Raw genomic sequence first — 19700 nt, 5'->3', positions numbered from 1 at the left:
GGGTGACCAAACTTGCAGAAACATGTTTATTTCTGCTGAAAAACACGTTTTGACACTTTCTGCACACTGGAGTTAAGAGCTGAGTGTGTGGGCTCTTCTGAGTCTTGCAGTTACATAGGGATTCAGTTGTCTGAAAAAACGCGTTTATTTCGGGCTGAAAAACACGTTTTCAAAAGTGTGCTGTTACTGCCCCATAACTTACATGGGGGTGACCAAACTTGCAGAAACATGTTTATTTCTGCTGAAAAACACGTTTTGACACTTTCTGCACACTGGGGTTAAGAGCTGAGTGTTTGGGCTCTTCTGAGTCTTGCAGTTACATAGGGATTCAGTTGTCTGAAAAAACGCGTTTATTTCGGGCTGAAAAACACGTTTTCAAAAGTGTGCTGTTACTGCCCCATAACTTACATGGGGTTGACCAAACTTGCAGAAACATGTTTATTTCTGCTGAAAATCACGTTTTGACACTTTCTGCACACTGGGGTTAAGAGCTGAGTGTGTGGGCTCTACTGAGTCTTGCAGTTACATAGGGATTCAGTTGTCTGAAAAAACGCGTTTATTTCGGGCTGAAAAACACGTTTTCAAAAGTGTGCTGTTACTGCCCCATAACTTACATGGGGTTGACCAAACTTGCAGAAACATGTTTATTTCTGCTGAAAATCACGTTTTGACACTTTCTGCACACTGGGGTTAAGAGCTGAATGTGTGGGCTCTACTGAGTCTTGCAGTTACATAGGGATTCAGTTGTCTGAAAAAACGCGTTTATTTCGGGCTGAAAAACACGTTTTCAAAAGTGTGCTGTTACTGCCCCATAACTTACATGGGGGTGACCAAACTTGCAGAAACATGTTTATTTCTGCTGAAAAACACGTTTTGAGACTTTCTGCACACTGGGGTTAAGAGCTGAGTGTGTGGGCTCTTCTGAGTCTTGCAGTTACATAGGGATTCAGTTGTCTGAAAAAACGCATTTATTTCGGGCTGAAAAACACGTTTTCAAAAGTGTGCTGTTACTGCCCCATAACTTACATGGGGTTGACCAAACTTGCAGAAACATGTTTATTTCTGCTGAAAATCACGTTTTGACACTTTCTGCACACTGGGGTTAAGAGCTGAGTGTGTGGGCTCTTTTGAGCCTTGCAGTTACATAGGGATTCAGTTGTCTGAAAAAACGCGTTTATTTCGGGCTGAAAAACACGTTTTCAAAAGTGTTCTGTTACTGCCCCATAACTTACATGGGGGTGACCAAACTTGCAGAAACATGTTTATTTCTGCTGAAAATCACGTTTTGACACTTTCTGCACACTGGGGTTAAGAGCTGAGTGTGTGGGCTCTTCTGAGTCTTGCAGTTACATAGGGATTCAGTTGTCTGAAAAAACGCGTTTATTTCGGGCTGAAAAACACGTTTTCAAAAGTGTGCTGTTACTGCCCCATAACTTACATGGGGTTGACCAAACTTGCAGAAACATGTTTATTTCTGCTGAAAATCACGTTTTGACACTTTCTGCACACTGGGGTTAAGAGCTGAGTGTGTGGGCTCTACTGAGTCTTGCAGTTACATAGGGATTCAGTTGTCTGAAAAAACGCGTTTATTTCGGGCTGAAAAACACGTTTTCAAAAGTGTGCTGTTACTGCCCCATAACTTACATGGGGGTGACCAAACTTGCAGAAACATGTTTATTTCTGCTGAAAAACACGTTTTGACACTTTCTGCACACTGGAGTTAAGAGCTGAGTGTGTGGGCTCTTCTGAGTCTTGCAGTTACATAGGGATTCAGTTGTCTGAAAAAACGCGTTTATTTCGGGCTGAAAAACACGTTTTCAAAAGTGTGCTGTTACTGCCCCATAACTTACATGGGGGTGACCAAACTTGCAGAAACATGTTTATTTCTGCTGAAAAACACGTTTTGACACTTTCTGCACACTGGGGTTAAGAGCTGAGTGTGTGGGCTCTTCTGAGTCTTGCAGTTACATAGGGATTCAGTTGTCTGAAAAAACGCGTTTATTTCGGGCTGAAAAACACGTTTTCAAAAGTGTGCTGTTACTGCCCCATAACTTACATGGGGTTGACCAAACTTGCAGAAACATGTTTATTTCTGCTGAAAATCACGTTTTGACACTTTCTGCACACTGGGGTTAAGAGCTGAGTGTGTGGGCTCTACTGAGTCTTGCAGTTACATAGGGATTCAGTTGTCTGAAAAAACGCGTTTATTTCGGGCTGAAAAACACGTTTTCAAAAGTGTGCTGTTACTGCCCCATAACTTACATGGGGTTGACCAAACTTGCAGAAACATGTTTATTTCTGCTGAAAATCACGTTTTGACACTTTCTGCACACTGGGGTTAAGAGCTGAGTGTGTGGGCTCTACTGAGTCTTGCAGTTACATAGGGATTCAGTTGTCTGAAAAAACGCGTTTATTTCGGGCTGAAAAACACGTTTTCAAAAGTGTGCTGTTACTGCCCCATAACTTACATGGGGGTGACCAAACTTGCAGAAACATGTTTATTTCTGCTGAAAATCATGTTTTGACACTTTCTGCACACTGGGGTTAAGAGCTGAGTGTGTGGGCTCTTCTGAGTCTTGCAGTTACATAGGGATTCAGTTGTCTGAAAAAACTCGTTTATTTCGGGCTGAAAAACACGTTTTCAAAAGTGTGCTGTTACTGCCCCATAACTTACATGGGGGTGACCAAACTTGCAGAAACATGTTTATTTCTGCTGAAAATCATGTTTTGACACTTTCTGCACACTGGGGTTAAGAGCTGAGTGTGTGGGCTCTTTTGAGCCTTGCAGTTACAAAGGGATTCAGTTGTATGAAAAAACGCGTTTATTTCGGGCTGAAAAACAAGTTTTCAAAAGTGTGCTGTTACTGCCCCATAACTTACATGGGGGTGACCAAACTTGCAGAAACATGTTTATTTCTGCTGAAAAACACGTTTTGACACTTTCTGCACACTGGGGTTAAGAGCTGAGTGTGTGAGCTCTTCTGAGTCTTGCAGTTACATAGGGATTCAGTTGTCTGAAAAAACGCGTTTATTTCGGGCTGAAAAACACGTTTTCAAAAGTGTGCTGTTACTGCCCCATAACTTACATGGGGTTGACCAAACTTGCAGAAACATGTTTATTTCTGCTGAAAATCACGTTTTGACACTTTCTGCACACTGGGGTTAAGAGCTGAGTGTGTGGGCTCTTTTGAGCCTTGCAGTTACATAGGGATTCAGTTGTCTGAAAAAACGCGTTTATTTCGGGCTGAAAAACACGTTTTCAAAAGTGTTCTGTTACTGCCCCATAACTTACATGGGGGTGACCAAACTTGCAGAAACATGTTTATTTCTGCTGAAAAACACGTTTTGACACTTTCTGCACACTGGGGTTAAGAGCTGAGTGTGTGGGCTCTTCTGAGTCTTGCAGTTACATAGGGATTCAGTTGTCTGAAAAAACGCGTTTATTTCGGGCTGAAAAACACGTTTTCAAAAGTGTGCTGTTACTGCCCCATAACTTACATGGGGTTGACCAAACTTGCAGAAACATGTTTATTTCTGCTGAAAATCACGTTTTGACACTTTCTGCACACTGGGGTTAAGAGCTGAGTGTGTGGGCTCTACTGAGTCTTGCAGTTACATAGGGATTCAGTTGTCTGAAAAAACGCGTTTATTTCGGGCTGAAAAACACGTTTTCAAAAGTGTGCTGTTACTGCCCCATAACTTACATGGGGGTGACCAAACTTGCAGAAACATGTTTATTTCTGCTGAAAATCACGTTTTGACACTTTCTGCACACTGGGGTTAAGAGCTGAGTGTGTGGGCTCTACTGAGTCTTGCAGTTACATAGGGATTCAGTTGTCTGAAAAAACGCGTTTATTTCGGGCTGAAAAACACGTTTTCAAAAGTGTGCTGTTACTGCCCCATAACTTACATGGGGGTGACCAAACTTGCAGAAACATGTTTATTTCTGCTGAAAAACACGTTTTGACACTTTCTGCACACTGGAGTTAAGAGCTGAGTGTGTGGGCTCTTCTGAGTCTTGCAGTTACATAGGGATTCAGTTGTCTGAAAAAACGCGTTTATTTCGGGCTGAAAAACACGTTTTCAAAAGTGTGCTGTTACTGCCCCATAACTTACATGGGGGTGACCAAACTTGCAGAAACATGTTTATTTCTGCTGAAAAACACGTTTTGAGACTTTCTGCACACTGGGGTTAAGAGCTGAGTGTGTGGGCTCTTCTGAGTCTTGCAGTTACATAGGGATTCAGTTGTCTGAAAAAACGCATTTATTTCGGGCTGAAAAACACGTTTTCAAAAGTGTGCTGTTACTGCCCCATAACTTACATGGGGTTGACCAAACTTGCAGAAACATGTTTATTTCTGCTGAAAATCACGTTTTGACACTTTCTGCACACTGGGGTTAAGAGCTGAGTGTGTGGGCTCTTTTGAGCCTTGCAGTTACATAGGGATTCAGTTGTCTGAAAAAACGCGTTTATTTCGGGCTGAAAAACACGTTTTCAAAAGTGTTCTGTTACTGCCCCATAACTTACATGGGGGTGACCAAACTTGCAGAAACATGTTTATTTCTGCTGAAAATCACGTTTTGACACTTTCTGCACACTGGGGTTAAGAGCTGAGTGTGTGGGCTCTTCTGAGTCTTGCAGTTACATAGGGATTCAGTTGTCTGAAAAAACGCGTTTATTTCGGGCTGAAAAACACGTTTTCAAAAGTGTGCTGTTACTGCCCCATAACTTACATGGGGTTGACCAAACTTGCAGAAACATGTTTATTTCTGCTGAAAATCACGTTTTGACACTTTCTGCACACTGGGGTTAAGAGCTGAGTGTGTGGGCTCTACTGAGTCTTGCAGTTACATAGGGATTCAGTTGTCTGAAAAAACGCGTTTATTTCGGGCTGAAAAACACGTTTTCAAAAGTGTGCTGTTACTGCCCCATAACTTACATGGGGGTGACCAAACTTGCAGAAACATGTTTATTTCTGCTGAAAAACACGTTTTGACACTTTCTGCACACTGGAGTTAAGAGCTGAGTGTGTGGGCTCTTCTGAGTCTTGCAGTTACATAGGGATTCAGTTGTCTGAAAAAACGCGTTTATTTCGGGCTGAAAAACACGTTTTCAAAAGTGTGCTGTTACTGCCCCATAACTTACATGGGGGTGACCAAACTTGCAGAAACATGTTTATTTCTGCTGAAAAACACGTTTTGACACTTTCTGCACACTGGGGTTAAGAGCTGAGTGTTTGGGCTCTTCTGAGTCTTGCAGTTACATAGGGATTCAGTTGTCTGAAAAAACGCGTTTATTTCGGGCTGAAAAACACGTTTTCAAAAGTGTGCTGTTACTGCCCCATAACTTACATGGGGTTGACCAAACTTGCAGAAACATGTTTATTTCTGCTGAAAATCACGTTTTGACACTTTCTGCACACTGGGGTTAAGAGCTGAGTGTGTGGGCTCTACTGAGTCTTGCAGTTACATAGGGATTCAGTTGTCTGAAAAAACGCGTTTATTTCGGGCTGAAAAACACGTTTTCAAAAGTGTGCTGTTACTGCCCCATAACTTACATGGGGTTGACCAAACTTGCAGAAACATGTTTATTTCTGCTGAAAATCACGTTTTGACACTTTCTGCACACTGGGGTTAAGAGCTGAATGTGTGGGCTCTACTGAGTCTTGCAGTTACATAGGGATTCAGTTGTCTGAAAAAACGCGTTTATTTCGGGCTGAAAAACACGTTTTCAAAAGTGTGCTGTTACTGCCCCATAACTTACATGGGGGTGACCAAACTTGCAGAAACATGTTTATTTCTGCTGAAAAACACGTTTTGAGACTTTCTGCACACTGGGGTTAAGAGCTGAGTGTGTGGGCTCTTCTGAGTCTTGCAGTTACATAGGGATTCAGTTGTCTGAAAAAACGCATTTATTTCGGGCTGAAAAACACGTTTTCAAAAGTGTGCTGTTACTGCCCCATAACTTACATGGGGTTGACCAAACTTGCAGAAACATGTTTATTTCTGCTGAAAATCACGTTTTGACACTTTCTGCACACTGGGGTTAAGAGCTGAGTGTGTGGGCTCTTTTGAGCCTTGCAGTTACATAGGGATTCAGTTGTCTGAAAAAACGCGTTTATTTCGGGCTGAAAAACACGTTTTCAAAAGTGTTCTGTTACTGCCCCATAACTTACATGGGGGTGACCAAACTTGCAGAAACATGTTTATTTCTGCTGAAAATCACGTTTTGACACTTTCTGCACACTGGGGTTAAGAGCTGAGTGTGTGGGCTCTTCTGAGTCTTGCAGTTACATAGGGATTCAGTTGTCTGAAAAAACGCGTTTATTTCGGGCTGAAAAACACGTTTTCAAAAGTGTGCTGTTACTGCCCCATAACTTACATGGGGTTGACCAAACTTGCAGAAACATGTTTATTTCTGCTGAAAATCACGTTTTGACACTTTCTGCACACTGGGGTTAAGAGCTGAGTGTGTGGGCTCTACTGAGTCTTGCAGTTACATAGGGATTCAGTTGTCTGAAAAAACGCGTTTATTTCGGGCTGAAAAACACGTTTTCAAAAGTGTGCTGTTACTGCCCCATAACTTACATGGGGGTGACCAAACTTGCAGAAACATGTTTATTTCTGCTGAAAAACACGTTTTGACACTTTCTGCACACTGGAGTTAAGAGCTGAGTGTGTGGGCTCTTCTGAGTCTTGCAGTTACATAGGGATTCAGTTGTCTGAAAAAACGCGTTTATTTCGGGCTGAAAAACACGTTTTCAAAAGTGTGCTGTTACTGCCCCATAACTTACATGGGGGTGACCAAACTTGCAGAAACATGTTTATTTCTGCTGAAAAACACGTTTTGACACTTTCTGCACACTGGGGTTAAGAGCTGAGTGTGTGGGCTCTTCTGAGTCTTGCAGTTACATAGGGATTCAGTTGTCTGAAAAAACGCGTTTATTTCGGGCTGAAAAACACGTTTTCAAAAGTGTGCTGTTACTGCCCCATAACTTACATGGGGTTGACCAAACTTGCAGAAACATGTTTATTTCTGCTGAAAATCACGTTTTGACACTTTCTGCACACTGGGGTTAAGAGCTGAGTGTGTGGGCTCTACTGAGTCTTGCAGTTACATAGGGATTCAGTTGTCTGAAAAAACGCGTTTATTTCGGGCTGAAAAACACGTTTTCAAAAGTGTGCTGTTACTGCCCCATAACTTACATGGGGTTGACCAAACTTGCAGAAACATGTTTATTTCTGCTGAAAATCACGTTTTGACACTTTCTGCACACTGGGGTTAAGAGCTGAGTGTGTGGGCTCTACTGAGTCTTGCAGTTACATAGGGATTCAGTTGTCTGAAAAAACGCGTTTATTTCGGGCTGAAAAACACGTTTTCAAAAGTGTGCTGTTACTGCCCCATAACTTACATGGGGGTGACCAAACTTGCAGAAACATGTTTATTTCTGCTGAAAATCATGTTTTGACACTTTCTGCACACTGGGGTTAAGAGCTGAGTGTGTGGGCTCTTCTGAGTCTTGCAGTTACATAGGGATTCAGTTGTCTGAAAAAACTCGTTTATTTCGGGCTGAAAAACACGTTTTCAAAAGTGTGCTGTTACTGCCCCATAACTTACATGGGGGTGACCAAACTTGCAGAAACATGTTTATTTCTGCTGAAAATCATGTTTTGACACTTTCTGCACACTGGGGTTAAGAGCTGAGTGTGTGGGCTCTTTTGAGCCTTGCAGTTACAAAGGGATTCAGTTGTATGAAAAAACGCGTTTATTTCGGGCTGAAAAACAAGTTTTCAAAAGTGTGCTGTTACTGCCCCATAACTTACATGGGGGTGACCAAACTTGCAGAAACATGTTTATTTCTGCTGAAAAACACGTTTTGACACTTTCTGCACACTGGGGTTAAGAGCTGAGTGTGTGAGCTCTTCTGAGTCTTGCAGTTACATAGGGATTCAGTTGTCTGAAAAAACGCGTTTATTTCGGGCTGAAAAACACGTTTTCAAAAGTGTGCTGTTACTGCCCCATAACTTACATGGGGTTGACCAAACTTGCAGAAACATGTTTATTTCTGCTGAAAATCACGTTTTGACACTTTCTGCACACTGGGGTTAAGAGCTGAGTGTGTGGGCTCTTTTGAGCCTTGCAGTTACATAGGGATTCAGTTGTCTGAAAAAACGCGTTTATTTCGGGCTGAAAAACACGTTTTCAAAAGTGTTCTGTTACTGCCCCATAACTTACATGGGGGTGACCAAACTTGCAGAAACATGTTTATTTCTGCTGAAAAACACGTTTTGACACTTTCTGCACACTGGGGTTAAGAGCTGAGTGTGTGGGCTCTTCTGAGTCTTGCAGTTACATAGGGATTCAGTTGTCTGAAAAAACGCGTTTATTTCGGGCTGAAAAACACGTTTTCAAAAGTGTGCTGTTACTGCCCCATAACTTACATGGGGTTGACCAAACTTGCAGAAACATGTTTATTTCTGCTGAAAATCACGTTTTGACACTTTCTGCACACTGGGGTTAAGAGCTGAGTGTGTGGGCTCTACTGAGTCTTGCAGTTACATAGGGATTCAGTTGTCTGAAAAAACGCGTTTATTTCGGGCTGAAAAACACGTTTTCAAAAGTGTGCTGTTACTTCCCCATAACTTACATGGGGGTGACCAAACTTGCAGAAACATGTTTATTTCTGCTGAAAAACACGTTTTGACACTTTCTGCACACTGGGGTTAAGAGCTGAGTGTGTGGGCTCTTCTGAGTCTTGCAGTTACATAGGGATTCAGTTGTCTGAAAAAACGCGTTTATTTCGGGCTGAAAAACACGTTTTCAAAAGTGTGCTGTTACTGCCCCATAACTTACATGGGGTTGACCAAACTTGCAGAAACATGTTTATTTCTGCTGAAAATCACGTTTTGACACTTTCTGCACACTGGGGTTAAGAGCTGAGTGTGTGGGCTCTACTGAGTCTTGCAGTTACATAGGGATTCAGTTGTCTGAAAAAACGCGTTTATTTCGGGCTGAAAAACACGTTTTCAAAAGTGTGCTGTTACTTCCCCATAACTTACATGGGGGTGACCAAACTTGCAGAAACATGTTTATTTCTGCTGAAAAACACGTTTTGACACTTTCTGCACACTGGGGTTAAGAGCTGAGTGTGTGGGCTCTTTTGAGCCTTGCAGTTACATAGGGATTCAGTTGTCTGAAAAAACGCGTTTATTTCGGGCTGAAAAACACGTTTTCAAAAGTGTTCTGTTACTGCCCCATAACTTACATGGGGGTGACCAAACTTGCAGAAACATGTTTATTTCTGCTGAAAAACACGTTTTGACACTTTCTGCACACTGGGGTTAAGAGCTGAGTGTGTGGGCTCTTCTGAGTCTTGCAGTTACATAGGGATTCAGTTGTCTGAAAAAACGCGTTTATTTCGGGCTGAAAAACACGTTTTCAAAAGTGTGCTGTTACTGCCCCATAACTTACATGGGGTTGACCAAACTTGCAGAAACATGTTTATTTCTGCTGAAAATCACGTTTTGACACTTTCTGCACACTGGGGTTAAGAGCTGAGTGTGTGGGCTCTTTTGAGCCTTGCAGTTACATAGGGATTCAGTTGTCTGAAAAAACGCGTTTATTTCGGGCTGAAAAACACGTTTTCAAAAGTGTTCTGTTACTGCCCCATAACTTACATGGGGGTGACCAAACTTGCAGAAACATGTTTATTTCTGCTGAAAATCACGTTTTGACACTTTCTGCACACTGGGGTTAAGAGCTGAGTGTGTGGGCTCTACTGAGTCTTGCAGTTACATAGGGATTCAGTTGTCTGAAAAAACGCGTTTATTTCGGGCTGAAAAACACGTTTTCAAAAGTGTGCTGTTACTGCCCAATAACTTACATGGGGTTGACCAAACTTGCAGAAACATGTTTATTTCTGCTGAAAATCACGTTTTGACACTTTCTGCACACTGGGGTTAAGAGCTGAGTGTGTGGGCTCTTTTGAGCCTTGCAGTTACATAGGGATTCAGTTGTCTGAAAAAACGCGTTTATTTCGGGCTGAAAAACACGTTTTCAAAAGTGTTCTGTTACTGCCCCATAACTTACATGGGGGTGACCAAACTTGCAGAAACATGTTTATTTCTGCTGAAAATCACGTTTTGACACTTTCTGTACACTGGGGTTAAGAGCTGAGTGTGTGGGCTCTACTGAGTCTTGCAGTTACATAGGGATTCAGTTGTCTGAAAAAACGCGTTTATTTCGGGCTGAAAAACACGTTTTCAAAAGTGTGCTGTTACTTCCCCATAACTTACATGGGGGTGACCAAACTTGCAGAAACATGTTTATTTCTGCTGAAAAACACGTTTTGACACTTTCTGCACACTGGGGTTAAGAGCTGAGTGTGTGGGCTCTTTTGAGCCTTGCAGTTACATAGGGATTCAGTTGTCTGAAAAAACGCGTTTATTTCGGGCTGAAAAACACGTTTTCAAAAGTGTGCTGTTACTGCACCATAACTTACATGGGGGTGACCAAACTTGCAGAAACATGTTTATTTCTGCTGAAAAACACGTTTTGACACTTTCTGCACACTGGGGTTAAGAGCTGAGTGTGTGGGCTCTTTTGAGCCTTGCAGTTACATAGGGATTCAGTTGTCTGAAAAAACGTGTTTATTTCGGGCTGAAAAACACGTTTTCAAAAGTGTGCTGTTACTGCACCATAACTTACATGGGGGTGACCAAACTTGCAGAAACATGTTTATTTCTGCTGAAAAACACGTTTTGACACTTTCTGCACACTGGGGTTAAGAGCTGAGTGTGTGGGCTCTTTTGAGCCTTGCAGTTACATAGGGATTCAGTTGTCTGAAAAAACGTGTTTATTTCGGGCTGAAAAACACGTTTTCAAAAGTGTGCTGTTACTGCCCCATAACTTACATGGGGGTGACCAAACTTGCAGAAACATGTTTATTTCTGCTGAAAAACACGTTTTGACACTTTCTGCACACTGGAGTTAAGAGCTGAGTGTGTAGGCTCTTCTGAGTCTTGCAGTTACATAGGGATTCAGTTGTCTGAAAAAACGCGTTTATTTCGGGCTGAAAAACACGTTTTCAAAAGTGTGCTGTTACTGCCCCATAACTTACATGGGGGTGACCAAACTTGCAGAAACATGTTTATTTCTGCTGAAAATCATGTTTTGACACTTTCTGCACACTGGGGTTAAGAGCTGAGTGTGTGGGCTCTTCTGAGTCTTGCAGTTACATAGGGATTCAGTTGTCTGAAAAAACGCGTTTATTTCGGGCTGAAAAACACGTTTTCAAAAGTGTGCTGTTACTGCCCCATAACTTACATGGGGGTGACCAAACTTGCAGAAACATGTTTATTTCTGCTGAAAATCATGTTTTGACACTTTCTGCACACTGGGGTTAAGAGCTGAGTGTGTGGGCTCTTCTGAGTCTTGCAGTTACATAGGGATTCAGTTGTCTGAAAAAACGCGTTTATTTCGGGCTGAAAAACACGTTTTCAAAAGTGTGCTGTTACTGCCCCATAACTTACATGGGGGTGACCGAACTTGCAGAAACATGTTTATTTCTGCTGAAAATCATGTTTTGACACTTTCTGCACACTGGGGTTAAGAGCTGAGTGTGTGGGCTCTTTTGAGCCTTGCAGTTACAAAGGGATTCAGTTGTCTGAAAAAACGTGTTTATTTCGGGCTGAAAAACACGTTTTCAAAAGTGTGCTGTTACTGCACCATAACTTACATGGGGGTGACCAAACTTGCAGAAACATGTTTATTTCTGCTGAAAAACACGTTTTGACACTTTCTGCACACTGGGGTTAAGAGCTGAGTGTGTGGGCTCTTTTGAGCCTTGCAGTTACATAGGGATTCAGTTGTCTGAAAAAACGTGTTTATTTCGGGCTGAAAAACACGTTTTCAAAAGTGTGCTGTTACTGCCCCATAACTTACATGGGGGTGACCAAACTTGCAGAAACATGTTTATTTCTGCTGAAAAACAAGTTTTGACACTTTCTGCACACTGGAGTTAAGAGCTGAGTGTGTAGGCTCTTCTGAGTCTTGCAGTTACATAGGGATTCAGTTGTCTGAAAAAACGCGTTTATTTCGGGCTGAAAAACACGTTTTCAAAAGTGTGCTGTTACTGCCCCATAACTTACATGGGGGTGACCAAACTTGCAGAAACATGTTTATTTCTGCTGAAAATCATGTTTTGACACTTTCTGCACACTGGGGTTAAGAGCTGAGTGTGTGGGCTCTTCTGAGTCTTGCAGTTACATAGGGATTCAGTTGTCTGAAAAAACGCGTTTATTTCGGGCTGAAAAACACGTTTTCAAAAGTGTGCTGTTACTGCCCCATAACTTACATGGGGGTGACCAAACTTGCAGAAACATGTTTATTTCTGCTGAAAATCATGTTTTGACACTTTCTGCACACTGGGGTTAAGAGCTGAGTGTGTGGGCTCTTCTGAGTCTTGCAGTTACATAGGGATTCAGTTGTCTGAAAAAACGCGTTTATTTCGGGCTGAAAAACACGTTTTCAAAAGTGTGCTGTTACTGCCCCATAACTTACATGGGGGTGACCAAACTTGCAGAAACATGTTTATTTCTGCTGAAAATCATGTTTTGACACTTTCTGCACACTGGGGTTAAGAGCTGAGTGTGTGGGCTCTTTTGAACCTTGCAGTTACAAAGGGATTCAGTTGTCTGAAAAAACGCGTTTATTTCGGGCTGAAAAACACGTTTTCAAAAGTGTGCTGTTACTGCCCCATAACTTACATGGGGGTGACCAAACTTGCAGAAACATGTTTATTTCTGCTGAAAAACACGTTTTGACACTTTCTGCACACTGGGGTTAAGAGCTGAGTGTGTGGGCTCTTCTGAGTCTTGCAGTTACATAGGGATTCAGTTGTCTGAAAAAACGCGTTTATTTCGGGCTGAAAAACACGTTTTCAAAAGTGTGCTGTTACTGCCCCATAACTTACATGGGGTTGACCAAACTTGCAGAAACATGTTTATTTCTGCTGAAAATCATGTTTTGACACTTTCTGCACACTGGGGTTAAGAGCTGAGTGTGTGGGCTCTTCTGAGTCTTGCAGTTACATAGGGATTCAGTTGTCTGAAAAAACGTGTTTATTTCGGGCTGAAAAACACGTTTTCAAAAGTGTGCTGTTACTGCACCATAACTTACATGGGGGTGACCAAACTTGCAGAAACATGTTTATTTCTGCTGAAAAACACGTTTTGACACTTTCTGCACACTGGGGTTAAGAGCTGAGTGTGTGGGCTCTTTTGAGCCTTGCAGTTACATAGGGATTCAGTTGTCTGAAAAAACGTGTTTATTTCGGGCTGAAAAACACGTTTTCAAAAGTGTGCTGTTACTGCCCCATAACTTACATGGGGGTGACCAAACTTGCAGAAACATGTTTATTTCTGCTGAAAAACAAGTTTTGACACTTTCTGCACACTGGAGTTAAGAGCTGAGTGTGTAGGCTCTTCTGAGTCTTGCAGTTACATAGGGATTCAGTTGTCTGAAAAAACGCGTTTATTTCGGGCTGAAAAACACGTTTTCAAAAGTGTGCTGTTACTGCCCCATAACTTACATGGGGGTGACCAAACTTGCAGAAACATGTTTATTTCTGCTGAAAATCATGTTTTGACACTTTCTGCACACTGGGGTTAAGAGCTGAGTGTGTGGGCTCTTCTGAGTCTTGCAGTTACATAGGGATTCAGTTGTCTGAAAAAACGCGTTTATTTCGGGCTGAAAAACACGTTTTCAAAAGTGTGCTGTTACTGCCCCATAACTTACATGGGGGTGACCAAACTTGCAGAAACATGTTTATTTCTGCTGAAAATCATGTTTTGACACTTTCTGCACACTGGGGTTAAGAGCTGAGTGTGTGGGCTCTTCTGAGTCTTGCAGTTACATAGGGATTCAGTTGTCTGAAAAAACGCGTTTATTTCGGGCTGAAAAACACGTTTTCAAAAGTGTGCTGTTACTGCCCCATAACTTACATGGGGGTGACCAAACTTGCAGAAACATGTTTATTTCTGCTGAAAATCATGTTTTGACACTTTCTGCACACTGGGGTTAAGAGCTGAGTGTGTGGGCTCTTTTGAACCTTGCAGTTACAAAGGGATTCAGTTGTCTGAAAAAACGCGTTTATTTCGGGCTGAAAAACACGTTTTCAAAAGTGTGCTGTTACTGCCCCATAACTTACATGGGGGTGACCAAACTTGCAGAAACATGTTTATTTCTGCTGAAAAACACGTTTTGACACTTTCTGCACACTGGGGTTAAGAGCTGAGTGTGTGGGCTCTTCTGAGTCTTGCAGTTACATAGGGATTCAGTTGTCTGAAAAAACGCGTTTATTTCGGGCTGAAAAACACGTTTTCAAAAGTGTGCTGTTACTGCCCCATAACTTACATGGGGTTGACCAAACTTGCAGAAACATGTTTATTTCTGCTGAAAATCATGTTTTGACACTTTCTGCACACTGGGGTTAAGAGCTGAGTGTGTGGGCTCTTCTGAGTCTTGCAGTTACATAGGGATTCAGTTGTCTGAAAAAACGCGTTTATTTCGGGCTGAAAAACACGTTTTCAAAAGTGTGCTGTTACTGCCCCATAACTTACATGGGGGTGACCAAACTTGCAGAAACATGTTTATTTCTGCTGAAAATCATGTTTTGACACTTTCTGCACACTGGGGTTAAGAGCTGAGTGTGTGGGCTCTTTTGAGCCTTGCAGTTACAAAGGGATTCAGTTGTCTGAAAAAACGCGTTTATTTCGGGCTGAAAAACACGTTTTCAAAAGTGTGCTGTTACTGCCCCATAACTTACATGGGGGTGACCAAACTTGCAGAAACATGTTTATTTCTGCTGAAAAACACGTTTTGACACTTTCTGCACACTGGGGTTAAGAGCTGAGTGTGTGGGCTCTTCTGAGTCTTGCAGTTACATAGGGATTCAGTTGTCTGAAAAAACGCATTTATTTCGGGCTGAAAAACACGTTTTCAAAAGTGTGCTGTTACTGCCCCATAACTTACATGGGGTTGACCAAACTTGCAGAAACATGTTTATTTCTGCTGAAAATCACGTTTTGACACTTTCTGCACACTGGGGTTAAGAGCTGAGTGTGTGGGCTCTTTTGAGCCTTGCAGTTACATAGGGATTCAGTTGTCTGAAAAAACGCGTTTATTTCGGGCTGAAAAACACGTTTTCAAAAGTGTTCTGTTACTGCCCCATAACTTACATGGGGGTGACCAAACTTGCAGAAACATGTTTATTTCTGCTGAAAATCACGTTTTGACACTTTCTGCACACTGGGGTTAAGAGCTGAGTGTGTGGGCTCTTCTGAGTCTTGCAGTTACATAGGGATTCAGTTGTCTGAAAAAACGCGTTTATTTCGGGCTGAAAAACACGTTTTCAAAAGTGTGCTGTTACTGCCCCATAACTTACATGGGGTTGACCAAACTTGCAGAAACATGTTTATTTCTGCTGAAAATCACGTTTTGACACTTTCTGCACACTGGGGTTAAGAGCTGAGTGTGTGGGCTCTACTGAGTCTTGCAGTTACATAGGGATTCAGTTGTCTGAAAAAACGCGTTTATTTCGGGCTGAAAAACACGTTTTCAAAAGTGTGCTGTTACTGCCCCATAACTTACATGGGGGTGACCAAACTTGCAGAAACATGTTTATTTCTGCTGAAAAACACGTTTTGACACTTTCTGCACACTGGAGTTAAGAGCTGAGTGTGTGGGCTCTTCTGAGTCTTGCAGTTACATAGGGATTCAGTTGTCTGAAAAAACGCGTTTATTTCGGGCTGAAAAACACGTTTTCAAAAGTGTGCTGTTACTGCCCCATAACTTACATGGGGGTGACCAAACTTGCAGAAACATGTTTATTTCTGCTGAAAAACACGTTTTGACACTTTCTGCACACTGGGGTTAAGAGCTGAGTGTGTGGGCTCTTCTGAGTCTTGCAGTTACATAGGGATTCAGTTGTCTGAAAAAACGCGTTTATTTCGGGCTGAAAAACACGTTTTCAAAAGTGTGCTGTTACTGCCCCATAACTTACATGGGGTTGACCAAACTTGCAGAAACATGTTTATTTCTGCTGAAAATCACGTTTTGACACTTTCTGCACACTGGGGTTAAGAGCTGAGTGTGTGGGCTCTACTGAGTCTTGCAGTTACATAGGGATTCAGTTTTCTGAAAAAACGCGTTTATTTCGGGCTGAAAAACACGTTTTCAAAAGTGTGCTGTTACTTCCCCATAACTTACATGGGGGTGACCAAACTTGCAGAAACATGTTTATTTCTGCTGAAAAACACGTTTTGACACTTTCTGCACACTGGGGTTAAGAGCTGAGTGTGTGGGCTCTTCTGAGTCTTGCAGTTACATAGGGATTCAGTTGTCTGAAAAAACGCGTTTATTTCGGGCTGAAAAACACGTTTTCAAAAGTGTGCTGTTACTGCCCCATAACTTACATGGGGTTGACCAAACTTGCAGAAACATGTTTATTTCTGCTGAAAATCACGTTTTGACACTTTCTGCACACTGGGGTTAAGAGCTGAGTGTGTGGGCTCTACTGAGTCTTGCAGTTACATAGGGATTCAGTTGTCTGAAAAAACGCGTTTATTTCGGGCTGAAAAACACGTTTTCAAAAGTGTGCTGTTACTGCCCCATAACTTACATGGGGTTGACCAAACTTGCAGAAACATGTTTATTTCTGCTGAAAATCACGTTTTGACACTTTCTGCACACAGGGGGTTAAGAGCTGAGTGTGTGGGCTCTACTGAGTCTTGCAGTTACATAGGGATTCAGTTGTCTGAAAAAACGCGTTTATTTCGGGCTGAAAAACACGTTTTCAAAAGTGTGCTGTTACTGCCCCATAACTTACATGGGGGTGACCAAACTTGCAGAAACATGTTTATTTCTGCTGAAAATCATGTTTTGACACTTTCTGCACACTGGGGTTAAGAGCTGAGTGTGTGGGCTCTTCTGAGTCTTGCAGTTACATAGGGATTCAGTTGTCTGAAAAAACGCGTTTATTTCGGGCTGAAAAACACGTTTTCAAAAGTGTGCTGTTACTGCCCCATAACTTACATGGGGGTGACCAAACTTGCAGAAACATGTTTATTTCTGCTGAAAATCATGTTTTGACACTTTCTGCACACTGGGGTTAAGAGCTGAGTGTGTGGGCTCTTTTGAGCCTTGCAGTTACAAAGGGATTCAGTTGTCTGAAAAAACGCGTTTATTTCGGGCTGAAAAACACGTTTTCAAAAGTGTGCTGTTACTGCCCCATAACTTACATGGGGGTGACCAAACTTGCAGAAACATGTTTATTTCTGCTGAAAAACACGTTTTGACACTTTCTGCACACTGGGGTTAAGAGCTGAGTGTGTGGGCTCTTCTGAGTCTTGCAGTTACATAGGGATTCAGTTGTCTGAAAAAACGCGTTTATTTCGGGCTGAAAAACACGTTTTCAAAAGTGTGCTGTTACTGCCCCATAACTTACATGGGGTTGACCAAACTTGCAGAAACATGTTTATTTCTGCTGAAAATCACGTTTTGACACTTTCTGCACACTGGGGTTAAGAGCTGAGTGTGTGGGCTCTTTTGAGCCTTGCAGTTACATAGGGATTCAGTTGTCTGAAAAAACGCGTTTATTTCGGGCTGAAAAACACGTTTTCAAAAGTGTTCTGTTACTGCCCCATAACTTACATGGGGGTGACCAAACTTGCAGAAACATGTTTATTTCTGCTGAAAAACACGTTTTGACACTTTCTGCACACTGGGGTTAAGAGCTGAGTGTGTGGGCTCTACTGAGTCTTGCAGTTACATAGGGATTCAGTTGTCTGAAAAAACGCGTTTATTTCGGGCTGAAAAACACGTTTTCAAAAGTGTGCTGTTACTTCCCCATAACTTACATGGGGGTGACCAAACTTGCAGAAACATGTTTATTTCTGCTGAAAAACACGTTTTGACACTTTCTGCACACTGGGGTTAAGAGCTGAGTGTGTGGGCTCTTCTGAGTCTTGCAGTTACATAGGGATTCAGTTGTCTGAAAAAACGCGTTTATTTCGGGCTGAAAAACACGTTTTCAAAAGTGTGCTGTTACTGCCCCATAACTTACATGGGGTTGACCAAACTTGCAGAAACATGTTTATTTCTGCTGAAAATCACGTTTTGACACTTTCTGCACACTGGGGTTAAGAGCTGAGTGTGTGGGCTCTACTGAGTCTTGCAGTTACATAGGGATTCAGTTGTCTGAAAAAACGCGTTTATTTCGGGCTGAAAAACACGTTTTCAAAAGTGTGCTGTTACTTCCCCATAACTTACATGGGGGTGACCAAACTTGCAGAAACATGTTTATTTCTGCTGAAAAACACGTTTTGACACTTTCTGCACACTGGGGTTAAGAGCTGAGTGTGTGGGCTCTTTTGAGCCTTGCAGTTACATAGGGATTCAGTTGTCTGAAAAAACGCGTTTATTTCGGGCTGAAAAACACGTTTTCAAAAGTGTTCTGTTACTGCCCCATAACTTACATGGGGGTGACCAAACTTGCAGAAACATGTTTATTTCTGCTGAAAAACACGTTTTGACACTTTCTGCACACTGGGGTTAAGAGCTGAGTGTGTGGGCTCTTCTGAGTCTTGCAGTTACATAGGGATTCAGTTGTCTGAAAAAACGCGTTTATTTCGGGCTGAAAAACACGTTTTCAAAAGTGTGCTGTTACTGCCCCATAACTTACATGGGGTTGACCAAACTTGCAGAAACATGTTTATTTCTGCTGAAAATCACGTTTTGACACTTTCTGCACACTGGGGTTAAGAGCTGAGTGTGTGGGCTCTTTTGAGCCTTGCAGTTACATAGGGATTCAGTTGTCTGAAAAAACGCGTTTATTTCGGGCTGAAAAACACGTTTTCAAAAGTGTTCTGTTACTGCCCCATAACTTACATGGGGGTGACCAAACTTGCAGAAACATGTTTATTTCTGCTGAAAATCACGTTTTGACACTTTCTGCACACTGGGGTTAAGAGCTGAGTGTGTGGGCTCTACTGAGTCTTGCAGTTACATAGGGATTCAGTTGTCTGAAAAAACGCGTTTATTTCGGGCTGAAAAACACGTTTTCAAAAGTGTGCTGTTACTTCCCCATAACTTACATGGGGGTGACCAAACTTGCAGAAACATGTTTATTTCTGCTGAAAAACACGTTTTGACACTTTCTGCACACTGGGGTTAAGAGCTGAGTGTGTGGGCTCTTTTGAGCCTTGCAGTTACATAGGGATTCAGTTGTCTGAAAAAACGCGTTTATTTCGGGCTGAAAAACACGTTTTCAAAAGTGTGCTGTTACTGCACCATAACTTACATGGGGGTGACCAAACTTGCAGAAACATGTTTATTTCTGCTGAAAAACACGTTTTGACACTTTCTGCACACTGGGGTTAAGAGCTGAGTGTGTGGGCTCTTTTGAGCCTTGCAGTTACATAGGGATTCAGTTGTCTGAAAAAACGTGTTTATTTCGGCTGAAAAACACGTTTTCAAAAGTGTGCTGTTACTGCACCATAACTTACATGGGGGTGACCAAACTTGCAGAAACATGTTTATTTCTGCTGAAAAACACGTTTTGACACTTTCTGCACACTGGGGTTAAGAGCTGAGTGTGTGGGCTCTTTTGAGCCTTGCAGTTACATAGGGATTCAGTTGT

This window comes from Lepisosteus platostomus, chromosome 2, assembly GCF_059453375.1.
Source record: "Lepisosteus platostomus isolate fLepPlt1 chromosome 2, fLepPlt1.hap1, whole genome shotgun sequence".
Lineage (NCBI taxonomy): Eukaryota > Metazoa > Chordata > Actinopteri > Semionotiformes > Lepisosteidae > Lepisosteus > Lepisosteus platostomus.
Note: the sequence above shows the minus strand (reverse complement) of the source record.